General features: G+C 41.6%; 1 long non-coding RNA gene across 1 annotated transcript; it reads left to right on the forward strand.

Moving 5' to 3' along the window:
- Nucleotides 1-252: 252 nt before the first annotated feature.
- On the forward strand, nt 253-21,476 carry LOC120094677 (uncharacterized). The gene is made up of 3 exons (XR_015629114.1): nt 253-324; nt 1,674-1,718; nt 21,294-21,476. It is a non-coding gene; the product is annotated as an uncharacterized LOC120094677 (long non-coding RNA).
- Nucleotides 21,477-22,655: the final 1,179 nt, after the last annotated feature.

Here is a 22,655-nt window from a genome sequence, read left to right on the forward strand (position 1 = left end):
TTAACGTGTCAAAGTTAACAGCGTTTCTAGCAGATATTCACATTCTAATTAAAGATTAAGAACGTAGTACATTACACTGTGATTTGTCATACATGGCTTGTTAAATAGGAAACCTACCGGGATTCCCTAACATTTTATAAACATTATTCAGGGCTTTTAATGTGGGCAAAGTGAAAGATTGTTCGACTGCATTGCAGCACAGAAAGCAGGTCGCCCTCGGTCCCTCCCCCACCCAGCTCCCAATAAATAACTAGATGAGACAACTTAGGCTGTTGGGAGGCTGGCTTGCAGTGGAGGCTCTGTTCCAGCCATGAATCACCTCTGGTTAGTATTTGGTGGTAGAGGGAAGATCTTTATTATTAACCCTAGGCTTCCTTTTTTTCTTGTTCTTTTATTTTCTTTCTTCCTTCCTTCCTTCCTTCCTTCCTTCCTTCCTTCCTTTCTTTCTTTCTTTCTTGGTTCTCTCTCTCTCTCTCTCTCTCTTTTTTTTTTTCACTTTTGCTTTTGGCTGCCAGCTAAGTAGAGAAAGGTAAGAGTCTTTGTTTAAATTGGAGTGCCAAAGGACAGAATAAAGATGAAACAGTATTTCAATATGCAGCCAGGGCTTTCAGCTGCTTCCAAGGAGCCCTGATCGTACCATTTCCGGTACTAGTGGTACAGGACTGGTTCACATTCGATGATTGCCTGCGGAATAAATTAATGAGATACCGAGCATTTGCATATTCACGGATGCTTACTAGGTAGAAAGGGAAGGCCAGGTGTGCTGAATTTGGGGGTTAGAAGATTTGCTAAGAAGTCACATCTTTCTTTTCCTCAGAAACGGGGTGCCCTGACAGTAAAAACAATAGTCAGGCAAAACTCTTGCTTAATGAACACTCTGAGTAATTATAACAGCAAGGCAAAGCAAGGCAAGGAAGGTAAGGAGGATCCTTCTAGCCCACAAGCCCCAGTGAAGCCGACATACTGCCCTAGTTGTAGAGAGGCCTAGGTGCAATAGTTCAGGGGCATAGAGAGAACAAATCCCACTTGCTCTCTCTGGATTTTAGGTTTTAATTATGCTGGTGGTGTGCCATGGTACCTAATGCAAAATGATCAATTGAAGGAGACCTTCACGTTTGCAAACATTATTATTGACTGGTTGCCAATCTAAGTTGGAACAGGGGAAAGCTGTTCTAAGAAAATTACCCAAATGGGGGAGGGGGGGATCTGGGCTGTTCCAGTAAAGAGTTTGGGTCTCACCATTTCCTCTGCTAGTGGCTGCTGGCAGGATGTGGAGAAAGCATATTGTGTAAGGCATTTGTATCTCACTGTGGGGCTAAGTGTCTGTGCAGCTGTGGGTCCTGGCTTGGAGATTCACTCAGAGCTGAAGGGCACATAGCATCTCCTCAGGTCCCCAGGACGAGTATAAGGCAGAAGAGTGACCATCCATGTTTCTCGGAAACATGTACAGTGGGAAAGGCTGTCTCGAATTTTTCATATTTTGCTGTTATTTTAGACAGATAGATACTGTTCCTTTCAAAATCGCTTTTATTTTCTCTTTCAAGCAAACAAGTTGACAGCACTCAACCTCCAGGAACTGATTATCGAAATGAAAGTATAATACGCTATGTATTTTTTTTTAAATAATGATGCATATTTCCTAACTAGTCCCACTCTGTCCTCTTATTTCACAGGACCTCTTCCTGGCCAAGGCGGGCAGTAACCCTTCTTTAGAAACAGTAGGTATATACACTACACATGTACATGCAGCGTAAACAGATACCCACAGATTCCACAATGGGTGTCCTCTATACAGCTGAGCCCTTTTTACTTAATTTAAAAATATTATTGCTGCCATCTAAAGCTCTTTTTGAGGAAAAAAAAAGACTGTCTCCTCATATTTACAAATAGTCTCTGAATATGAATTATTTAAGTGCCTTCCCAGGGAAAAATCAGAGGCTCTTAGTACCTGTTTCAGTGCTGCTTAGAACTTAAGCTTTTAATTTATTTTATCAAGGCTCAGAGGATACAGTAATTGTCAGGACAAGCCCTCCACACCCCTCAAAATAATCTGCACATGTTTGAAAATTCAATTTCTTTTTTCACATCCAAATTCAGTGTGCTCACAAATACACAGAAATCAATTATTTCTGTGGTACAATTGCATCCAGGAAACTACATGTCCTCCTAAACCAAAGGAATATAGATTTATTAATACGTATCGATAATATCACTTAAGGATTTCTGAAAGTGTTTTTCACCTTGAAAGGACCTGCTTGAAGCCTACAAAGCAGCGAAATCACTGGAGTCCAGGGTTGCTTTTTTTTTTGACACACACACACACACACACACACACACACACACACACACACACACACAGAGCACAGATTTTTTTGATTATGTAGATTTCTTTTCCTACTGCAGTTTCATATGCAAAGCATGCATCGGCCACATCCATGCTATCTCCTAAAGCAGTCATTCTGAAACCCAATCTGGGGACAGTGCAGACTAAATAAAATTTCATTTTGATTTGGCCTCCCGCTGCGAACGGGACTGCTTTGTCTCAGCAGACAGAACCAGCAAGCCAGAAAGGTATGTGGTGCTTTGCGTGGCTGGTGGTGTGTCTGGAGGCTCAGGATCGCCTCTGCTCCTGGCTCAGCTCGCAGCTCTCCCACTTCCTGCTCCCCTTTTTCTCTCAGAGCTGGTTGCTTTCTACCTGCCGGGCAGAGCTGCTGCTAACCCGCATCAGTTGTTGACTTTGGCATACGTTTAATCGCTCCCGTGGCTGTTTGCATACCCCCACCCCACCCCCCACTGTCTTTGTTATTGTGCGCTTTGGTTTTTGTTTTGTTTTGTTTTCTCCTCTGCCTCTATTTTCTGGGTTTTTTTTTTTCTTCTTCACATGGTCTTCCATGTTTCTCAAGGTGTTGAATACTAAAATACTGAATGAAAAAGAAATTGTGTAAGTGCTGTGCTGATGCTCCAGAGATTTTACTGGAGAATTTGTCGGGCTGGATTTTATTGTAAATTTGAAGATGCGTTTAACAGCTTTGAAGGACTTTAGCATTCATGGCCCTTTGGAGTCGCCTTGGCAGAGAAGGAATGCCTCATTTTAGAAAAAGAGTGAGACTATAAAATAAAGAATATCTTCCAGGGGGACTGGATTGTTTACCATCTTGGTATGGTGTGTGTGTGTGTGTGTGTGTGTGTGTGTGTGTGTGTGTGTGTGTCCTCAAATACATTGTGGTGCTTGCCTGCGTCCCTTGCTCAATTTTGAACAATGACCTTCACTTGGAGTCATCTCAGGAGAGGCCTATTGTGTCAAAGCTCTTCTTAGGCTTGTCCCACCTTTCTGGAGAGTGGATTGGCGATCAAGGGACAACCTGCTGTGATGTTCTCAGAAGCTTTTCACACAGTGGCAGAGTGCCAGGGGCATAGCTATCCTGGGAACTCAGTTTTCAAGTCAGAAGGTCTCCTTGGAACTGTCACTGCCCTTGACCAATTCATAAGGTGCTGTGAGGGAAAGATGTGTTTCTCCCTGGTTTACATATTGGCATATCATTAATCTAAATTAGATTATAGCAAACTGGTTAAAATGGATACAGAGTAAATGGAAAATAAATTGCCTAAGAGGAGTCCAGGGAGTAACTTCATTGTGACTCAGGAGTTCTGCATAAGTAATTCCACCTAGGAGTTGGGTGAGTGGGTGAAAATACCAAATAGCTTCACAGGGACCTCACTCCCTAGCCTGAAGCAAACACAAAATAGGTCACGCCATATATAACTTTACACAGGGTCAGAATTAACTTTTAACAGCCCAAATATTGAATCGTTCCAGCCAAGGGCCTCCTGCCTCTACTTGATGTGGTATTGACATTCAAAGGTGAGCTCTTTGGCCCTGTAAGCAGATCATGTTTATGCTGTGGCACCTCCAGGCTTACTTCCTGCCTCTGCCAAGCAGGAGTCTTGGGTGCTGAGGAGACACACCCACAGCTGGGTCATTTGTTGTGAGGCTCCCTACTATGTTACTGTGTGCAACAAACAGAACAACAAAGTATAAGTTGAAGATGTTAGAGAAACAGTAGCAGGAATATGAAACCAGATGTGATTTGGTGTAGACATTACCATATATGAAGAAGAACATGGAGATGCTAGGCCTTACTTGAAGGTTTGGCTCCATAGATGTGTGGTGCCTAACACTAATGCGTGTCTTTCTCCTACAGCCTGACTACTACAGCTACATGGTTATTTCATAGCTGTTCATGATAACGGAAAACAAGTTTGGTTTTGTTTCTAAAGGCTGCTTATTTAGGCGCTATATAAGTTTTCTGTAAATTAACAACTACTAAGCAAGAGTGCCTTCTTGAGAAACCAGAATTTAAATAGATATAATTAAAAGATAAAGTATAAGACATGGAAACACAAGTGTTTATATTTTGAGCATGCATACATATATAAATATTGAGGAATAATGTAGCATATATGAATATGAAAAGAGACTGAATTATTTATTTAATGAGAGTCAGCAAGATCATATTGAAGATAAAAGTTAATAAATGCATCTAGTATATCTAAACTCTAGTTCACTGGGTATGTGTAATACGCACCAAGGGTTTGTACTAAGGAACAGAGTATTATTAATTGATATGTTCATTTTGGACTCATCTGGACTCACTCTTCTAGAGAAAATTATTATAATATGATTAAAGCAACCATGAAGTTTTTTTTCCGGGGGGGGGGGGGGATGTCTCAGTAAAGAAGCAGTCAGGGTGATATACCACACTTCCCTTTGTGATATCTGCCAAGCCTGAAGCACATCACCCCCTAAGTTCTTGTGCTCCATAAACGCAGCACTTCTGTGTGTCTGCCAGCCCTAAATATACTCACTGAAAGAAATGTTGACAACTGTAATGGAGTCTATTGTGGCACATTCCTGTTTGTTTTGGGAGGAGCATCATCCAGACTTGCACATTTCATTACCTGGCTCTGTTTTAATACAGAAGGACAGCTAACAAGAGTTCCACTAACAGTTTGGCCTAAGACAGAATTCAAGAAGTCATTTCTTGTACTGTCTGTCTTGGAAATAGTGGTGGTCAAGGATGTTCAGTGAAGGAATATCTGAATGGTACAGTGCTGAGAGAGAACACAGAGGGCACCTGCATCCCACAGTCCCTCTCTTCATACTACCTGGGAGTCATCATTTGTGGGAGAAAGAGATATAAAACTCACAGATCCTCACTTGTGGGCCCCAGAGACCACCTAGACCTGTGTGCTCCCCAAGGAAATTGATTACCATGGTCTGCTTAGACTGTCCAAAGAGAACATCCAATTCACAAGAACCTGTGCATTCTAAGAAGGTCAGATGTAGCACGCACACACACACACACACACACACACACACACACACACACACACACACACAGCCAAAGCAGCAGCAGGAGAATTATGACAGCCTCTGAAGCAGTCAATATGAAAACTATAATAGATGTTTGGCTGACTTACCTGCTGCCACTACTTCCAAGCTACAAAAGAAAACATCCCAGAACAGAAATTAGAGATAGACTGATTTTTTTTCAACCCACAACAGTTGCATAGAATTCATTTTTTTTATTCCATACACAAGACCAGTAAAAGTCAGTGACTAAAGAAAAAGCCAACTAAAATCCTGGTTCTGGGTTCTGGTAAGGCACCACTGAGAAGACACGCTCTATAGAAGTCTCCCTCAAAGCATCACCTGGTCTTACAATAAAGCAAAATACACTATTGTAATATAAATAATTATATTCAATCAAAGATCATTTACTATGACCACCATGACCATCTTGATCTGAAAAGGAACCACAGTGTTTACAAACATGTAATAAGAGAAAATCGTCTAGACTCATTAGCTCTGGGAAGAAGCATTCAGACATTTTCTTTCTTTTTTTTCTTCTTCAGACATTTTCTTTACATTTAGGCAACCTTGGAAAATTCCCACAGTTCAGGTGACTAGGGCGAGATGAGATAAAGCTATTCTCTGAACAATATCAAACTCAATTTTGCACTTGAAGATGGGACTTGTGCTTGATCAATCAGAACAAAAGTGTAGTGAGAGGTTCTGCAAACCACAGCTTAACTATGCCAGGAGATGATCCTAGACCACAGTATTTTATCTCATGGGAATAACCAGCAAATTTTAAAGTCTAAGAGACCCTAGAGATACATGGACATTCTCCACAGGATCTTCTCTAAGAATGGAAAAGTCATCTCTGTCTACATGGACTGAAGAGTGTTCTTACCTCATGGTTAAGTAAGAGAGAAGGCTTTGGTCTGAGTTTCATTGGCTACTCTTGGTTATGTAAAGCATAGGTACTGTTGTTGCCAGGCCAAATGGCCGTATATGAGCACAGTTATGCTGAAATCAGGGCGAGGAGTCAGAGTGCTGTAGGCAGAGGGATGGAGGCCGTGTGTATGAGAATAGTTGCTGGTTTTCCATGGTCAGTCTATCTAATCCCAAGTAAAGGGTCAGAGTCGTACCTACTTGCTACATGATACGCTTCTCTTTTGAACAATGACCTTCATTTGGAGTCATCTTATGACTGGCCATTTAGGTTACATAGCGATGAGAGACAGCTGGAGTTCAGAGATTAAAAACCCTGGCTGCTGGCTGCTCTCCCATAGGCCTTGGGCTCAATGGGTTCAACCTTCATCATTTACATGGTGGCTCACAGCCTGTTTATAATTCAAGTTCTAGGGAATCCAATACCCTCTTCTGGCCTCCTCAGACACCAAGTATGTATGTGGTGTGTGGTGTGATCCCAATATGTATGTATGTATATATATATATATATATATATATATATATATATATATATACACACACACACATACATATACTCAAAACATTCATACACATAAAATTAAAATACAGATTTAGTTTTTTAAAACAAATAAGATTGAGTGGCAAGATTTGAGGGTGGCACTAAGTGAATGGAGGAATCCCTATTTGTTCCTGTAGCCACCAGCATCCATAAACCGCGCACACGTTCCCCACCCTAAAGAACACTATCATAAAGAACAGAAGGAGCATAGGAGAAAAAACATGAGTCTAGGCATTTTATCCAAATGTTAAGAATGAGCACCAACTGAGAAAGACTGTTTAAATTATCAGGCATGACAGCTCGAAACTTGATTGGACATTTAATTAATTTTTCTCCCTATCCTCACTCATGACTGATTGAGAGCTTGGGAAGAAGCCTAGATGAGCTGCAACTAAAACACAGAAAGTCAATTATGTTTTCATCTTATGGACAAGTACTACCTTGACTGAGACTTTGAAGGTCAGGTACATCTGAAAGATTCCAGATTTTCACCTCCATGTCTTTGCTAAAGGACTCAAAAAAAAAAAAAAAAAAAAAAGAGTTAGAGACTGCATATGCCTACCTCAGAAAAAATCAGGAAAGGTGCATGGATAAAAATTGATTGCATAAGGCAAGTTAAACTTCTCAATAGCTCTGTGTAATGTAACTTTAAGTCCCAAGAATCAGATGTCTCTACTGTATGGATTTCTTCCAACAAGTTCCCCCTTCTCTGAAAGGGATACTTAGTGTACAAAAGTGGGGCCAAATGTATTGCCAATGTCTGGTCTCTAAATTCATGGTCCAGTTTATGCACCAGGTCAATGGGGACACAAACTGAGATTCTCTCTCCCTCTCTGTCTCTTTGTCTCTGTCTCTGTCTCTGTTTCTCTCTCTGTCTCTGTCTGTCTCTCTCTCTCTCTCTCTCTCTCTCTCTCTCTGGAATTTAAAACATAAACATAGAGTCTAGAGCTGGCTTGCTGGATTTGTTGGAAGAGGATACACTCGATGACATGGCAGAAGATGCATAATGCATACATTTTACATTTGTTCCAGGAAGCTGGAAACTGGCTGGCTTTCTTCCTCCATAGACCTGTTCGGTCAACTCATGTTGTGTTCTTTGAAATGCCAGAGCATGTCTCAGCCAATTCCCTCCCTTTTGCTTAAATTGGCTAAAGTTTATTTCAGTTGTTTTCAACTAAAAAGAGCCTTGTGGTACCAAAATACATGTGAACAAGAAATTCTTAGAAATTGCTGTAACATTCTAGACCTTCTAACACTTAGCCTAAGGGGGAAAAATAGAGATAGTGAATGGTCACTTAGACTTTGCTCATGCAGTAAGACTGAAGGTCTGTTGAATCTGATAATTGTAGCAAATGTTCCAGATTTCTAGCAGAAGTCTCTAGAAGGTGAAATAAACACCAGGAATGTCACTACCTTAGAACCAAAGGCCACTAAGTTATAGCACTGAATATTGACTTAAAACTGTGACAACAGGCAAAATAGCAGACAGTGTCACTTCGCCCAAGGACCCAGGCCAGCTCAACCCACTAATGAAAAGATTTGGATTGATCAGTGGGAGGGGGACTCATTATTTCTGAAATGACTGTCAGAGAGGAAGTCCAGGACTTTTGAAGGCAGTTGGATGGAAATCTCAATTTTTTTTAAAGCAACGTGAAGGCTTACACCGGAAGCAGTCTTTTTGATTGTAATGTTAAACCAAGCACATGAAATGGTCCAAACTTCAAAGAGAACAATCCATGCTGTTAATAAAGCATAAACCAAATGCATGAAGTGGTCTAAATGTTCAGAGGAACAGTTCAAGTAATCAATAAAGCATAAACTGGGGCTTAGTGCTCTTAAAGACCACCTCGCAATGTTGTATATAACCGCAGGCGATACATGTTTTAGTAGTATTTTATATTGTTATATTATATGTACTATATTATAGTATATTATATGTACTATAATATGCCTGTTAGGTATGTGGTTATTTAATATTATAGAGTACTAAATATATCTGTGCGATACAAGAAGGCATGTAAGATAGGCTACATTAGGGGACAAAAACTTTACCCAAATGGTTCAAGGGTTTGTTCATGTCTAAAGGACAGAGGAAGGTGACTCTAACTAGACCATTATCCCTCGGCCACATTAAGGACGCTTTTATCCCCCTCTAGCTCATTACAAACGGCTGTGCTTTCCATTTATAGACCTTTTCCCTTGTTTTGCCTATTGAGAAAAAAAACTTGAATCTTTGCACGTTAAGGAAACTATTTTAAGGAAAAAACGTGTATTATGAGAACTGACTTAAAAAAAAAACCTATCTGTGGCTTAGCTATGAGATGAATAAGAGCTCTTTCTTTCTTCCTTCCTTTCTTTTTCTTGCCAGCTATTTATAAGTATTTGGAGAGTGTGTAAACAGTAATGAGGGAGAGGAACTGGGTGGAACAAGGGATCAGGGTTGGAGTAATGGCATGAAATTAAGAAAAGGGAAATTTAGGTTGATTACCAATTACCAATTGAAAATCTTCTTAATGCCAAGGTCTATTAGACTGTAGGGTAATCTTGCGAGGGAAGTGGGGGAACTCCCATTGCTTGGATGTTTCGAATTAGAGTGGACAGAGCGCCATCAAGAGCACCCCGTGGCGAGCCATCTACCCCGTTGTGTGAATGAGTGAGTTCACCTTGGATGCCTTTATAGGCTCAAACTTCCATTCGACCTGGGGACAGAAGAAGAAACAAACAAGCCACATAGCTGGGGCTGCCCCCCTAGAGCTCAGAATTTACCCAAAAGATCACAGGGATCATCTGGAAATATTTTTTTCTGCTTCTCATCTGGGGCGGTCGCTGAACACTTTGATGAGAGCTCCAAAGAGACAGTTTTGTTGGCAAGAAACACCTTCCCAAGATATATGCTTTCCACCTGGGAAGCTGACATCTTTCTGAGATTCATAGAAACCAATATCTTGTGTCACGCAGCACTCTGCTTCTTGGTAAAGTAAAAATTAAAGCAACCAGGCAAGTGACATTTTAATAACATGGCTACTGGGGCATGGTGGGTGCGCGTATTCTCTCCTTCCTAAAAGACAAACAGATGAGAGGGAAAGACGATGAGACAGAAAGTTAGGAGGGGAAGGAGAACAGATTTGATTAGCAATTGATAAGCATCCTGCCATTCGTCAGCAGCCAAACAAAGTAGATGTACTTTAAAATGTGAAGAGAAAATGGCCCGTTCTCTTTGTACTTTGTCTGTGGGAACCCATCTTGTCATGTGGGAGATGATTTCAGAGAAAGGTCTTTCAGTCTGTATGGCTATCTGGAGAAGTTAATGTGTCTGTGTGAAGGTGGTTACATCTGCGGATTTTAACCATAGGGATTCTGTCACCCATAAAATATAAACAAATATTATGTGCCTGTGATACCAGTGTCTCTTTTAATGTTCTAGGTTAAATAAGCACCCAGATTCATGAAAACCAACACATACAGTGTGAGCTAATACATATCTTGCCATAGTTTGTCTTCATTCAAAATCACACATTGAAGTTTGGATGCCACGGTGGTGGTAGTGGTGGCAGTGGGAAAGTGCTTGTGTCATTGGGAGAGAGTGAGTTCCTACTCTCAGGAGACTACTTGAGCCACTGCATTGTAAGGCAGAAAGTCTGTGTTCACCTTTTCTACACAACCATTTATCTCACTTCCAATCCCCTCTATGCACTGAAGCAACAAAGGCCTTTGCCAGTACCATGCCTTGGACTTCCCAACCTGCAGCAGGGAGTCGGTAAACCTGGTAAACCTCTTTTGTTTGCAAGTTACCCAGGCTTAGGTTTTCTATTAGAAGAATAGAAAGCAGGTGATGGGTGAAGATTCACCTATGTGCTATGAACGGAGAGTACAGTAAGGGCACGTGATGGATCATAGTCTGGTATCCAGCACGCAAGGCCCTCGTGTAGAAGAGCCTCAGGTGTTGTGTGAATGCACAGTTCCTATTCTGAACATCTGTATTGAGTAGGTCATGTCTCTACCATGAAAATGACACCAGGTGCTCTCTCTCCTTCATCTCATCTCCTTCATCCCTTCATATTCTCCACCTTTCTTGTGGCAAGGCATTGCCTATGGACTACAGAGACAGTAATTAGAAGCAAAAAGAGTTCAAGAGCTGGCAGTGCTGTCTCTGTTCTGAAAAGTGTATATGTGTGGGTCTGTGTATCTCTAAGTGTATACGTTTGTCTCTGTGTGTATTTACCTGTGTGCCTGACTCTGTGTGTATGTATATCTGTTTGTGTTTGTGTGTGTGTGTGTGTGTCTGTGTGTGTCTGTGTCTGTGGGTCTGTGTGTCTGTGTCTGGGGAAGAGAGGGAGAGAATCTATTTGTGTGTGTGTGTGTGTGTGTGTGTGTGTATCTATGTATGTGTCTCTGAGTGTATGGATATATCTCTCTGTGCCTATGAGTATGTGCGTGTGTATCTAAGTGTGTGTACATGTCTCAGAGTTTATGTGTCTATGAATATATATGTGCGTGGGTATTTGCATATGTGTGAATGTGTATATGTTTATAGGTATGTCTCTGAGTGTATATATATATTTGTATATGTCTCTAAGTGTATGTATATCAGTGTGTGTGTTTGTGTATGTGTGTGGTGTGCATGCATGTATGTATGTTTAAGTGTCTGTGTATGCATACATGTGGGTATGTGTGTGTGTCTGAGTGTTTATGTGTACATGCATGTGTGTGCATATGTGTGCATACATGCATGTGTGTGTATCTTGGGTACCTCTTTTGTTCTTCTCAATTCTTTCACATTTTGTTTGACAAACTCTTTGAATGTCTGAGTTTAACATTCTTCATTGAGTTTAACATTCTTCGTAATACCACATGTCCATAGTCTGACTGAAGCAGTAAAATATCTCATTCCTCTGATTCCACATGTGAAATTAATATTTTCTAGAAAAGTATGCCTTTTCTCTCCTTGTGTGATGAACAATTCTTTGAAAACCCGTGTTTGTACACAAGTATGTGTGTATTTGAGACCAGACATTTATAGGCCTTGTCCCCTTACCCCTTTTTTCTGGGGCCAAGGTTTCAATCCAGGGCCTTGCCTGTGTCAGACAAGTTGTTCTTCTAATGAGCTACAGCCCCAGGCCAGTGTTCATGCAATATACTCTTAGCAACCTGCTGATAGAGAAAATGCTCTTATGGTATTGCTCAGGAAAGGTGTTGGGAGGGGCTGTTTTCTCTGCTGTGAGTTGAACTGATGAAAAGTTAGCAGTGTCCTGACTATGTCTGTCCCAACACCCAAAGAACTGACTTGGTCACAGTCAAACATGTAGCACACTTTCTACATCATAGGCCCAGGAGGAAATTAAAGGGGCAACTCACCAATGAGTCACACTGTCTCCATGGGGAAATAAGTGAGCTGATTTTCTAAATGTGAACTACCTTGGTCAAGAATCCACTCTTCCAAGCACATGCTCACAAAATCTCCAACTGCAAGTCAGAGAACTGTGAAGTCAGATTACAGACCCTGTGCACTAACTGTTGTCTATCTGAAACACAAGCCAAATGATTCTCTGCTGAAAGGGCAGCACCTCTGAGAATTTTCCTTCAGATTTACCCAGAAAACAGGACATTAAATTTTCTGGTAATTTTTACTTCTTGCATTTAGTTTAAGGGGATGGCTTTCCCCTTAACCCTGAACATTGCAACTTATATTTACAATGATGAGACTACTCTCTATATAAATGTACTTTTAAACGTTTCCATATATGGTGGTTCATCTGGTCATTTAAGAAATACTTAATTAGGGGTTGGGGATTTAGCTCAGTGGTAGAGCGCTTGCCTAGGAAGCGCAAGGCCCTGGGTTCGGTCCCCAGCTCCGAAAAAAAGAACAAAAAAAAAAAAAAGAAATACTTAATTACCAAAAGCTAAGTTAATTCCATGATAGCTTAGTTTTATTAACTAACTGCTAGGAGAAAAGTTGAGTTGAAGATATGAAATGATAAAATTCACAATAACCTTGATCATAAGAGATTACTGACAGTTATGACCACTTGAAGTATATCTATCATACTCTGGAAGTGTGCTTTCAAATGGGAATAAAATATTCACATTCCATAAAAATTATGACAGCCTCCTTGGAAACAGAGGTTAAATAACCATTCCTTTCCATTTTGCTTTGGTACCTGGAGCCATGTCTGGCGTCTATTTGGGGGGACATGGTTTGTGTGGCAGAGGGATCTTAAATTCTGACTCCTCCAATTGATTCCCCCATGCCCTCTGCAAACAATCCTGGCTGTACCTGGTGTATGTTTGTCCTTGATCTCAACCTAAAGTCAACTGCTAAAGCTTTTAAAGATGAAAACATGAGATCAAACTCAGGTTAAGAGGTCTCTAAAGGCTCTAGAAGCTTCTTTGCTCTTCCTTGGTGACAATGAAGTGTTACACAGTGCCCAGAATGCATCTATTCATAAAGCATAAACCCAGTGTGTTTACAATGGGATCTCTGTCTAACAAAGGTCTAGTGACTTTCTTCTGTGTTCTTAGGTATCGAGTGTGGGGACAGATGCGCCTGTGGAACCAGTGTGGGAACTCCACAAAGCCCCTGATTTGTCTTCACAATGTTCTAATTCCAAACATTTCTGAGAGCAAAAGCCAGATATGGGTACCTTCAGTTTACAAAACCCAAAGGTTAATATAGCTGTCAGTTTAAAAGGTCCTGAGAGACTAAGAAGTAGAAATGGGCTTTTTTTTTCTTTTTAGCTAAGTATCTAACTTCAAGTGGTTGCAGGCTTTTTTGTGATAGTCTATCATTCTACTTTTGATTAACAAGGCAGAGTTTGAATTATTTTTTCAAAAGTAAGGGAGATAGAGGCTGGGTAATGCTGAAGGCCAGAGACAATACCTTACTGAAGTTTTGCATTGCTTCTCTATACTTTCCTAACTGGATGAAGAAAAAATGGTGGCCAAAGGAAAAAAAGAAAACACATAGAAGCCTAAAAAATCCACTTTGGAAATAAAACCCAAAAAGAGTGTGCTTTTAGATGGCCAGATATACATACAGCAACATCATGAATGCTTCCCATCTAAAAATTAGGTAAAATTTTTCAATCAGTCTGCCAACTGTAAAACAGAGCTTCAGTTATGATCAATCGAAAATTCTAAAACGCAACCCAAAATGAAATGGAAACCCCTTGTTGGCAGTTTGCTTTTTGGATTTTAGGTTATTTTGTTGTTGTTTTTGTCATTTTGCAATTTGACACAAAGTTGAGGTCATGTGGAAAGAGAGAACCTCAACTGAGGAAATTACCCCATCAGATTGGCACATAGGCAAGTGTGTAGGGCACTTCCTCCATTGTTGATTGATGCAGAGAATCCAGTCCACTGGGTGAGATAACAGCCCTGGGTGGGTGGTCCTGAGTTATGTAAGAAAGCAAGGCAAGCAAGTCATCAGCAAGCCAGAGAGCAGTGGTCCTCCTTGCCTTCTCCAGCTCCTTCCTCCAGCTTCCTGCCTTGAGCCTTTGCCCTAATTCCCTGAGTCATGAGGTATGACCTGGGAGTTGACAGATACAATTAACTCTTCTTCCCCACGTTAAGTTTGGTTGTAGCCTTTTATCAAACAAAAGAAACCAAACTAGAACACTTTGTTACACAAAGAAGAAAGGCCAAGACCTAACAACCAAGGCACTGAACCAAGCCTGAGCCTGTATTAGTCAGTACACAGTCCCCAGTCCAGAGAGTGGCATTGCCTGGCCTGGTTTTTCCTGTGCCTTGCCTGGTTTTACCTCAGTTATCTGATGTCAAGGGAGACTGCCTCAAGAGCTGCTCACAGAGAGAACAGACTGGTTTTCTTCCAGTGTCCTGGTCATCCAGGGAGGCTCGCCTTGAGTCTGGCAGGTTTTCTGTCAAGTACAGGGAAGGGTGGACGGATACACTCATTAGGGCAGAGCTTGAGTTGTCTTGAGAATTTCCTCCATAGACCAAGCCTGTGAGAATCAGCTTCGAAAGCGGCATCATTCATTAATGTTGGGAATGGAGTCCAGCATACTTCATTTTAAGTGGATGCCCTTACCCTTTGGCACTGATCATTCACACTTGGCATTGGGACCATTTATTAGGATATTATTTAGTATCATGCTATGATACTAATTAATAAACCTCAAAGGCAACTAAGGGGGTTTGGACATTCTCTAGATGTAGATCCCTCATGCCCCTGCTGTTGTTCTAATATAGATACAGGTCGCATCACCAAAGAATTCACATCATCTCTGAGCACGTGTATTTTCATGGATCTATGATGTTACTGAATATGGAGACCAATGTAAGGCAATCTACTAGGAAACAGTTAGCAGTGTCTGTCAGGGCCATAAGGCAAAATGCAAATTAGGGTGGTGGTACTCCTATTACAAGTGGCAGGCCTCGTGAAATTGATCAGAAAAAACAACAATAAAAACAAAACAAAAAAAAAAAAAAACCTTACACACAGCTGATCAGGGCGCCTAGATTCTAAAACCAAAAGCAACAAGAGAGAAGGTGAATCTACATCTTATGTTACTTACATCGTAGTGCTTACTAAGGGAGAAGCAGCACTATCAACTCCAGCATCTTCTAGTCTCATGGAGTGCCTCTGTTTGAGGCGTATCTCTGTGAGCCAAATGTCCCGAGCAGCAGTTATGTTGGTGTGGCCCCTGCTTCCACACAGTTCCATCCCGTCATTCACTAACATTTGCCTTTGCCATTTTGTCAATAAAATAAGGACAGCCTTGGTTTCTAGCATCCTGGGTTTTTGTTGAGCAAAGCAGCACTGTGGCTCATGAAAGGCATGTCAAGAGATCTGACGTAAATGAAAGTCATTGCAGCTTCCTAAGTGCACATAACAGGTGCACAACATAGATGTTCAAAATGCTCTCTATTATTTGGCTTTTTTGGAATCAAATCAGAAACAAGAACAATAGTGGCCATTTCAGATAAATTACTTCTGCGCATTTTTGCAGACTGAGCAGCTGTAAAGAAGGGGAGGGGGGAGCTGGGGGTGCTAGCCATCCAGAAGGTGGATGCAAGTCCATCTGTACTATGTACACGGTATACCCCATATGTTAGACTCTTGCCATTTGTGTGCTGTGATATAATGAGTTCTCCTTCCACGATTGCATGATTCATTAATACCACACTTTAATAATTAAAGAGCAAAACTCTGGAGGTAAAAAAAAAAAACATAGCCAAGATAAAAGTTTGTAGACAATCCATTATTTCTCAGACAGTCCCTCTGAACACTCCGTGGAGATGTGGTTTAATGATTTAAGTTCTAAGACGGGCTGTTTAACTTGCTCTGCAGTCCTCAGGTGCTGTGTTGCTAACAACAGGAGGTGAGTGACTGGCAGCCCTTCCTTGTCCATTATCCTGGACTCTCTGACCATCTTCATGTCTTAGTACTCCTCTTAGCAAATTCTAATGTTTGGCAGGGAAAGGTTTGTTGTTTTAGTCCTGTCTGTTAGCACGTTCTATTTTATTAGACATTCCTAGTAGAAAAAGAGAGGGAGGCAGGTCCTAGTTAAAGGAGACATATAATTGGGTATAGTGGGATTAACCTATTATTAGAGTACACACACTCTCTCATATATTTGTGTGTGTGTGTGTGTATGTGTGTGTGTGTCCCATAAAGAACTTATAGCAAATGCATTAAGAATCAGGAGGAAGAGGAGAAAGAAGAAGAGGAGAAGGAAGAGGAAGAGGAGGAGGAGGAGGAGGCAGAACACCATTTCCATTACTGTAGTTCAACTTAGGTACAAACTGTTTAGCAGACACTTGAAAGGAGCATCAGACTATAAGCACATACGCTGTCCTGGTTCCCCATGTTCCTGTGCCCCCTCTAAGTCTCAAACTTCTCCTCAGTGGGGTTTTTCTTACATTTCTATTGCGATATTTAGTGTTGCTACAACCTCAAGGCTTGGGTCAAATAAATTCTCTCAAAATTTTAGATCTCACATAGAAACAGATATATGTTTATCCAAAATGACCACTTCCTCGGATCTTTTTTCAAAGCAGGATCTCTGGACGCCAATGTCCACAGGTGGTGGGAATAGGAAATAAAGTTAGAAAGCCTATATTTAGGCATAAATCTGCCAAGTTAAAAAAATACATTAAATTCAAAAATTATAATGTGCTTTTATGTTGAAAAGTAAAGCCATGTCCTCCTGCTGAGACCCAGCCTGCTGCTGCTGCAGGTGAAGAAGGGAGGCTCACACTGTGGAGGACAGCACATGTGCTGATCACGGCTGGGACCGGATGTTGAATGGGCTTCTCTTTGGCACGAGCAAACTATCTGACTGATTGCTTGCCACTTGAACTGTGTAAATACACACAGCAAATCCTCTCTTCCAAGGATCCTTCCCCAGTGTTCTCCCTTTTACAGTAAAGCAGAATTTCCCCCCCCTTAAAAAAATAAAACAACAAAACAAAACAAAACACAGTTCAGATCTGACAAACAGAAAATGATGTCATAAGTTTGGGCCACTCCTCTGTTTTGATTTTCAATTCCTATTCTGATCACTTCTTCCCCGATCCCATTTTCTTGGAATTTAATATCGCACCACTCTCATAAACAACATCCTCAGTCCCCGAAGCCATTCTGATTCCCGGGCCTGTTTATCTTAACCGTGTGTGTTAGTGCTGGACATCCTGTCCAACGGTGAAGTTTTAAATACTATTCCTTTATTCAAGTGACAGGTTTACAAACCATTGAAATCCCCCAGCAGGCTGTGTGTTCCTCCCAGTCGCCTCTCTAGCAACTATGTGGAGCTTTTTTTAACTGGAATGAGCAAACTAAAACCAGTGCAGGCCTGGTGGCTGACTGAGCTGCTCCCTTGAAGTAACCAGAGGAAGGGACTCTACAGGGAACTCACCATGAAGGCAGTAGGGTGATGCAGGATTTAACTTGCAAAGATGCAGTTTCTTCTATGTTTGATCTATCTTTTCCCTTGTATAAAATGGGCTTCAGTTCTCATGCATAAACCACTAGGTAGAGAAATGAGAAATCTTTTGCATGAAAAACGGTGAATCTGAAGGTGGATAAGCACTTGATGTTGGAAGTGAATTTTTACTTTCTTTCCATTCGTTTTTATTGCTTTGCAGAATAGAAATTCCACAGCCTCAGAAGCCAAGGGGCCTGCGGGGAGGGAGGGGAGAAACCCTTCACCACTGCCACTCTGGGATCTCAGCTCCAGCCTCAGATATACAGACCAGGGAGGGTCTGTGGAGACAGTTGCTTGCTGCCAGATACAATGTTTCCACTTTTGTTTCCTCTGGAAACCGACACAGGACAAATTGAAAGGGTGATTATTTGAAGGCTCCACAGTCTTCCGTGATCTAACATGGCCATGATTTTCACTGAAACCTGGAGTAGGGAGCGCAGGGAGACGTCAGGCTTGTCAGTGTCTGCTGGGCTCCCTGTCAGGGAGCTCAAAGTTTGAGCTTTTCAAATGAGCTGAAGAATTCTCTGTTCTTTCTACCTCTGAAGCGGAAATGTTAGTTGCCTTTACCTGTCCCTTCCTTGACTTCTTTTTGCTGTGTGATTTTTTTTAAAGGGAGGAACTAAAGAGTAACACGCTAGTTGCATAGGTGGTTATGTGGGGAAATTCAAACTTTGTTCTGTAAATTAACCCTTGAACAATGGATTCCCTCCGAACTCTCTGATTGGTGACTGGCTTATCCAGCTGGAGATTTAGTCCAGTCCTTTTATAAATCTATTGTTTTTTTCTTATGGATTTTCTAAAAATAATCTCTGCTTTTTATGAGTTGTGGATGGGGAGATTGGACTGCAATAGACACAGTTGGGCAAAGCTAACAGACAAACAAACAACAACATGAATTATTATTGGTGGTTAAATACTGAAACTAAAATCTAGCATTATCTTTACATGGAAAAAACTTATTCTGTTTTGCATTGCTAGCATACTTCAGTAGGAAAATGCCTAAAAATCACCTTATTTAAAATTTTAGACTTTGATCATTCAATGCAAGGCAATCCATGGTGTTATTATTTCACGCGAATACATTTTAAAAGACTAGACTACAGCATTAAGCAAGGAAAGGTGATTTCCCAGTTTAGTAAAAACGGAATTCCGTGGTATCCATAGTACCCAGCATCACTATGTTCCATTCTGGATCTTGCATGCTTCCACCCAGTGAATGTCCTCACAGTATTTGGGGGTGCATCTCCCATCCTTATCTTGTAGATGAGAACATTGAAGCTGGGCTATGTAACTGCTGTGTCAGACAGTAATGGTCTGGATGGAATTGATTGCAAACCCAGGGTATCTGACTCGAGAGCACGTGTCCCTAAAAGTGACATCTTTCAGACCCTAACTCACTAGCTCCCAGAGACACAAGGTGGGAAATGGCAAAATGTCATTCATTTCCTGATTGTCATTGTAGGCAAAAGGAAGGTCCCAACCTTCCAAAGGACACAGTGATCTGTGAATAGAGGCACTTGTTACACTGTGGCTAGGTGTTTAGTAGGACAAAGTGCTGCTCACAAAATCCTGCTCCAAAGAAACAAAGCTTTGGTGTGGCTTCTCAGGCCTTGGATCAGCAGCTAGAAGAAAGAGAAGGGGTCTGAGCTGGGCAAGGACAAAGGGGGAGAGGAACCTTTGAAAAAGCTTTCTAAGCTTTTCAAAAGCTAAATCTAATTTTTCTTAAAAACCGGATTTAGTCTACAAATTGTAATCATGATGGTACACACACAATATATACCTATGTCTATACAGTTATACCTTATCTATGAAAAATATGTTCCCAAGCCTCTAGCAGATAGCTCAAAGTATGGTTAGAGTCAAACCTTTCACATTGTGGTTTTTCTCTCCTATATTATACATCTATAATATCTAATCTTTTCAATTAGGCACAGTAAAAGGTTAACCAGAACCACCATGACTCTTTTGTTTGGTGTCATTATTAATTGAAAAAAAATGATTAGATAACAAGAACACACAAACACGGTGAGCCAACTTGATGACCCCTAAGTACTAAGGACATAGCTAGTTGATGAGGTATAATAGGAAAAAAAGATGGTTTATGTTCCTGGAAGGATGGGGGTGGGTGGTGTTAGATGTTGCCCTACTTCTTGGAATGGCACAATGTTTAAAAGGTATGCACTAGTTCAGGAGTTTCCCATTTAACATTTTCAGAATTTGTTTAGGCTCTGAGGACCAAAAGTGAAGCAAGAAAAGCTTCAACAGGGATGGCACAGACATAAGTGTGCCTTGCAGGGGATGGTGTGAGTAGCAGAGGCTGTGATGGTGTGAGTAGCAGAGACTGTGGTGGTATGAGTAGCAGAGACTGTGATGGTGTGAGTAGCAGAGGCCATGATGGTGTGAGTAGCAGAGGCTGTGATGGTGTGAGTAGCAGAGACTGTGGTGGTGTGAGTAGCAGAGACTGTGATGGTGTGAGTAGCAGAGGCCATGATGGTGTGAGGAGCAGAGGCTGTGATGGTGTGAGGAGCAGAGGCTGTGATGGTGTGAGTAGCAGAGGCTGTGATGGTGTGAGTAGCAGAGACTGTGATGGTGTGAGATAGCAGAGACTGTGATGGTGTGAGTAGTACAGACTATGGTGGTGTGAGTAGCAGAGGCAATGATGGTGAGTAGCAAGGCTATGGTGGTGTGAGTAGCAGAGGCTGTGATGGTGTGAGTAGCAGAGGCTATGGTGGTGTGAGTAGCAGAGGCCATGATGGTGTGAGTAGCACAGGCTGTCATAGTGTGAGCAGCGAGGCTGTGGCCTGAGGCAGTACCCTGGCTTTGGGAGACACCATTGTCTAGCTGCAGGAGCTTTGCTGATCTCAGGCTCCCTGAAGCTTGGTCTTGGAAAAAGAACAACAGGAACAAGACTCAAGTTCATTGTACAGTATGAAGCACTGTGGACGGACTTGTCTGCTCATGACAATCTGACAGTGTCTGTGTTGCATCCTCAGTCAACCTGATGAAGCAGGTCAGGTCATTACACTTAGCAGGCTGATGATTCTAGTCCACCTGATCCTAAAGGCCGTGCTCTTCCCACAAAGGAGCAACACCTTTCTTTAGAGGAGTAAATAGATTTTCTTTTATGTGCATATATTATTTTTTCTACTTGAAGGTATTCATCACATATTGGGATGTTGATTATTACTAGTGAGAGAGGAGCATTAGTGTACACATACCCAAGCATGCACAAATGAACACGTGCAGTCACACATCGCAATGCACACACACACACACACACACACACACATGCACACATACACAGGAGCATCTGTGTACATACATACACAAGCATATTCAAATGAGCAGGTGCACACACACACACACACACACACACGTGCGCGCGCGCACTGAGTTAAAAGCTGCTGTGTCTCAACTGGGATACCAAATAAGGAAAGAAATGATAGACTTGTCAATGAACTACTAGGAAGAAAAATGTATCAAAAGTTAAAATTAGATCTCTACCTCATAGAGTTTCAAGAATATCCTGGAGGCAGAAGCGTCTTAAATATGAAAATCAACGCAGACACTTCAGAAGGAGGTGCAGCTTCAGCACGAGTGCGAAGAGTTTCCTGAGGACTGACCACAGAGGAGACACCACCTAAGACACAGGCAACAACTCTATTAAACGCGATCTCTGAGAGACTCGTCTGTATCCCGGTCATCCGTATCCATTTGTCTGTCTTCCTTCCTTCCTTATACTCCCTTAATCCTGTTGGCTTTGTCTGCCTTGTTTTCCATTCCCTTTCTCAGGCATCCACTTCCAGATAACTTTACTGAGCTACCCTCCTGCAGCAACACTACTTAGAGAAAGGCAATCAGGGCAGGAGAGATGGCTCAGCGGTTAAGAGCACTGACTGCTCTTCCAGAGGACCTGAGTTCAATCCCAGCAACCACATGGTTGGTGGCTCACAACCATCTGTACTGGGATCCGGTGCCCTCTTCTGATGTGTCTGAAGACAGCTACAGTGTATTCATATGAAAGAGAGAGGGGCGGGGCAATCAGACTCTGGTCCTCACAATTATAATTCTGTTGCCCAGCAACTACCTATATTTGAACTTTTTCACTTGTGGTTTAACTGTGTTCTCCACACTGCTTGACATATTATTCCATTGACTTTCTTTATTTTGGGCAGCAGAGGAATTTCTGCTCTAGAATTCTAGAATTCGACTACATGTAGAAAAACATATTCAGGGGGAGACAAGAGTGTCTCAGCCATAAGAAAGACTCCCTGGCTAATGACTGAGGTTAGGTTCCCAGCACTTACAAGGTGGCTCATAACCACTGACCGCTACAATTCTGAAGAACCCAATGTCTTCCATTCCATAGGCTCCCGCATGCGTGTGGTACCCATTAACTCATTCAAGCACAAACACACACGTACACATAGAAACAACAAACATATTTGTTTTTATAAATTTTTAAAGTATTCGAGAGGTTACATGAGTGAATTCTAGTGTATGAGTCAGGTAGACAGCATTGCTGTGTCCTTCATACAATAAGAACCAAGGTTGCGAACATCCTAGCTGACCGCAGCCGAGGCAATGTCTCAGAGCACATTATGCAGATTTCAGAGGCTAAGGTAGCCTGCTATCTTAGAATTCCACTTCTATACTCAATGGCACATTTTGGGTATGCTTTATTGGCATATATGCCATATCAATTTCTAGATATTTTGTCTTAGAAATCAGCTGATTTTGCACAGCACTGAGAGGTTACAAAGTAGGACATTGGAGGATCAGAGGTTCTTCTGTCCTGTGCTGTGTCTCCCACACGGGCAATCCATATAGGAGTCCTCCTGCTGCTCCTGCTGGGTATGAGGATAAGGATGGT

The sequence above is a fragment of the Rattus norvegicus genome, chromosome 9 (genome assembly GCF_021556685.1).
Source record: "Rattus norvegicus strain SHRSP/BbbUtx chromosome 9, alternate assembly SHRSP_T2T, whole genome shotgun sequence".
NCBI classification, from domain to species: domain Eukaryota; kingdom Metazoa; phylum Chordata; class Mammalia; order Rodentia; family Muridae; genus Rattus; species Rattus norvegicus.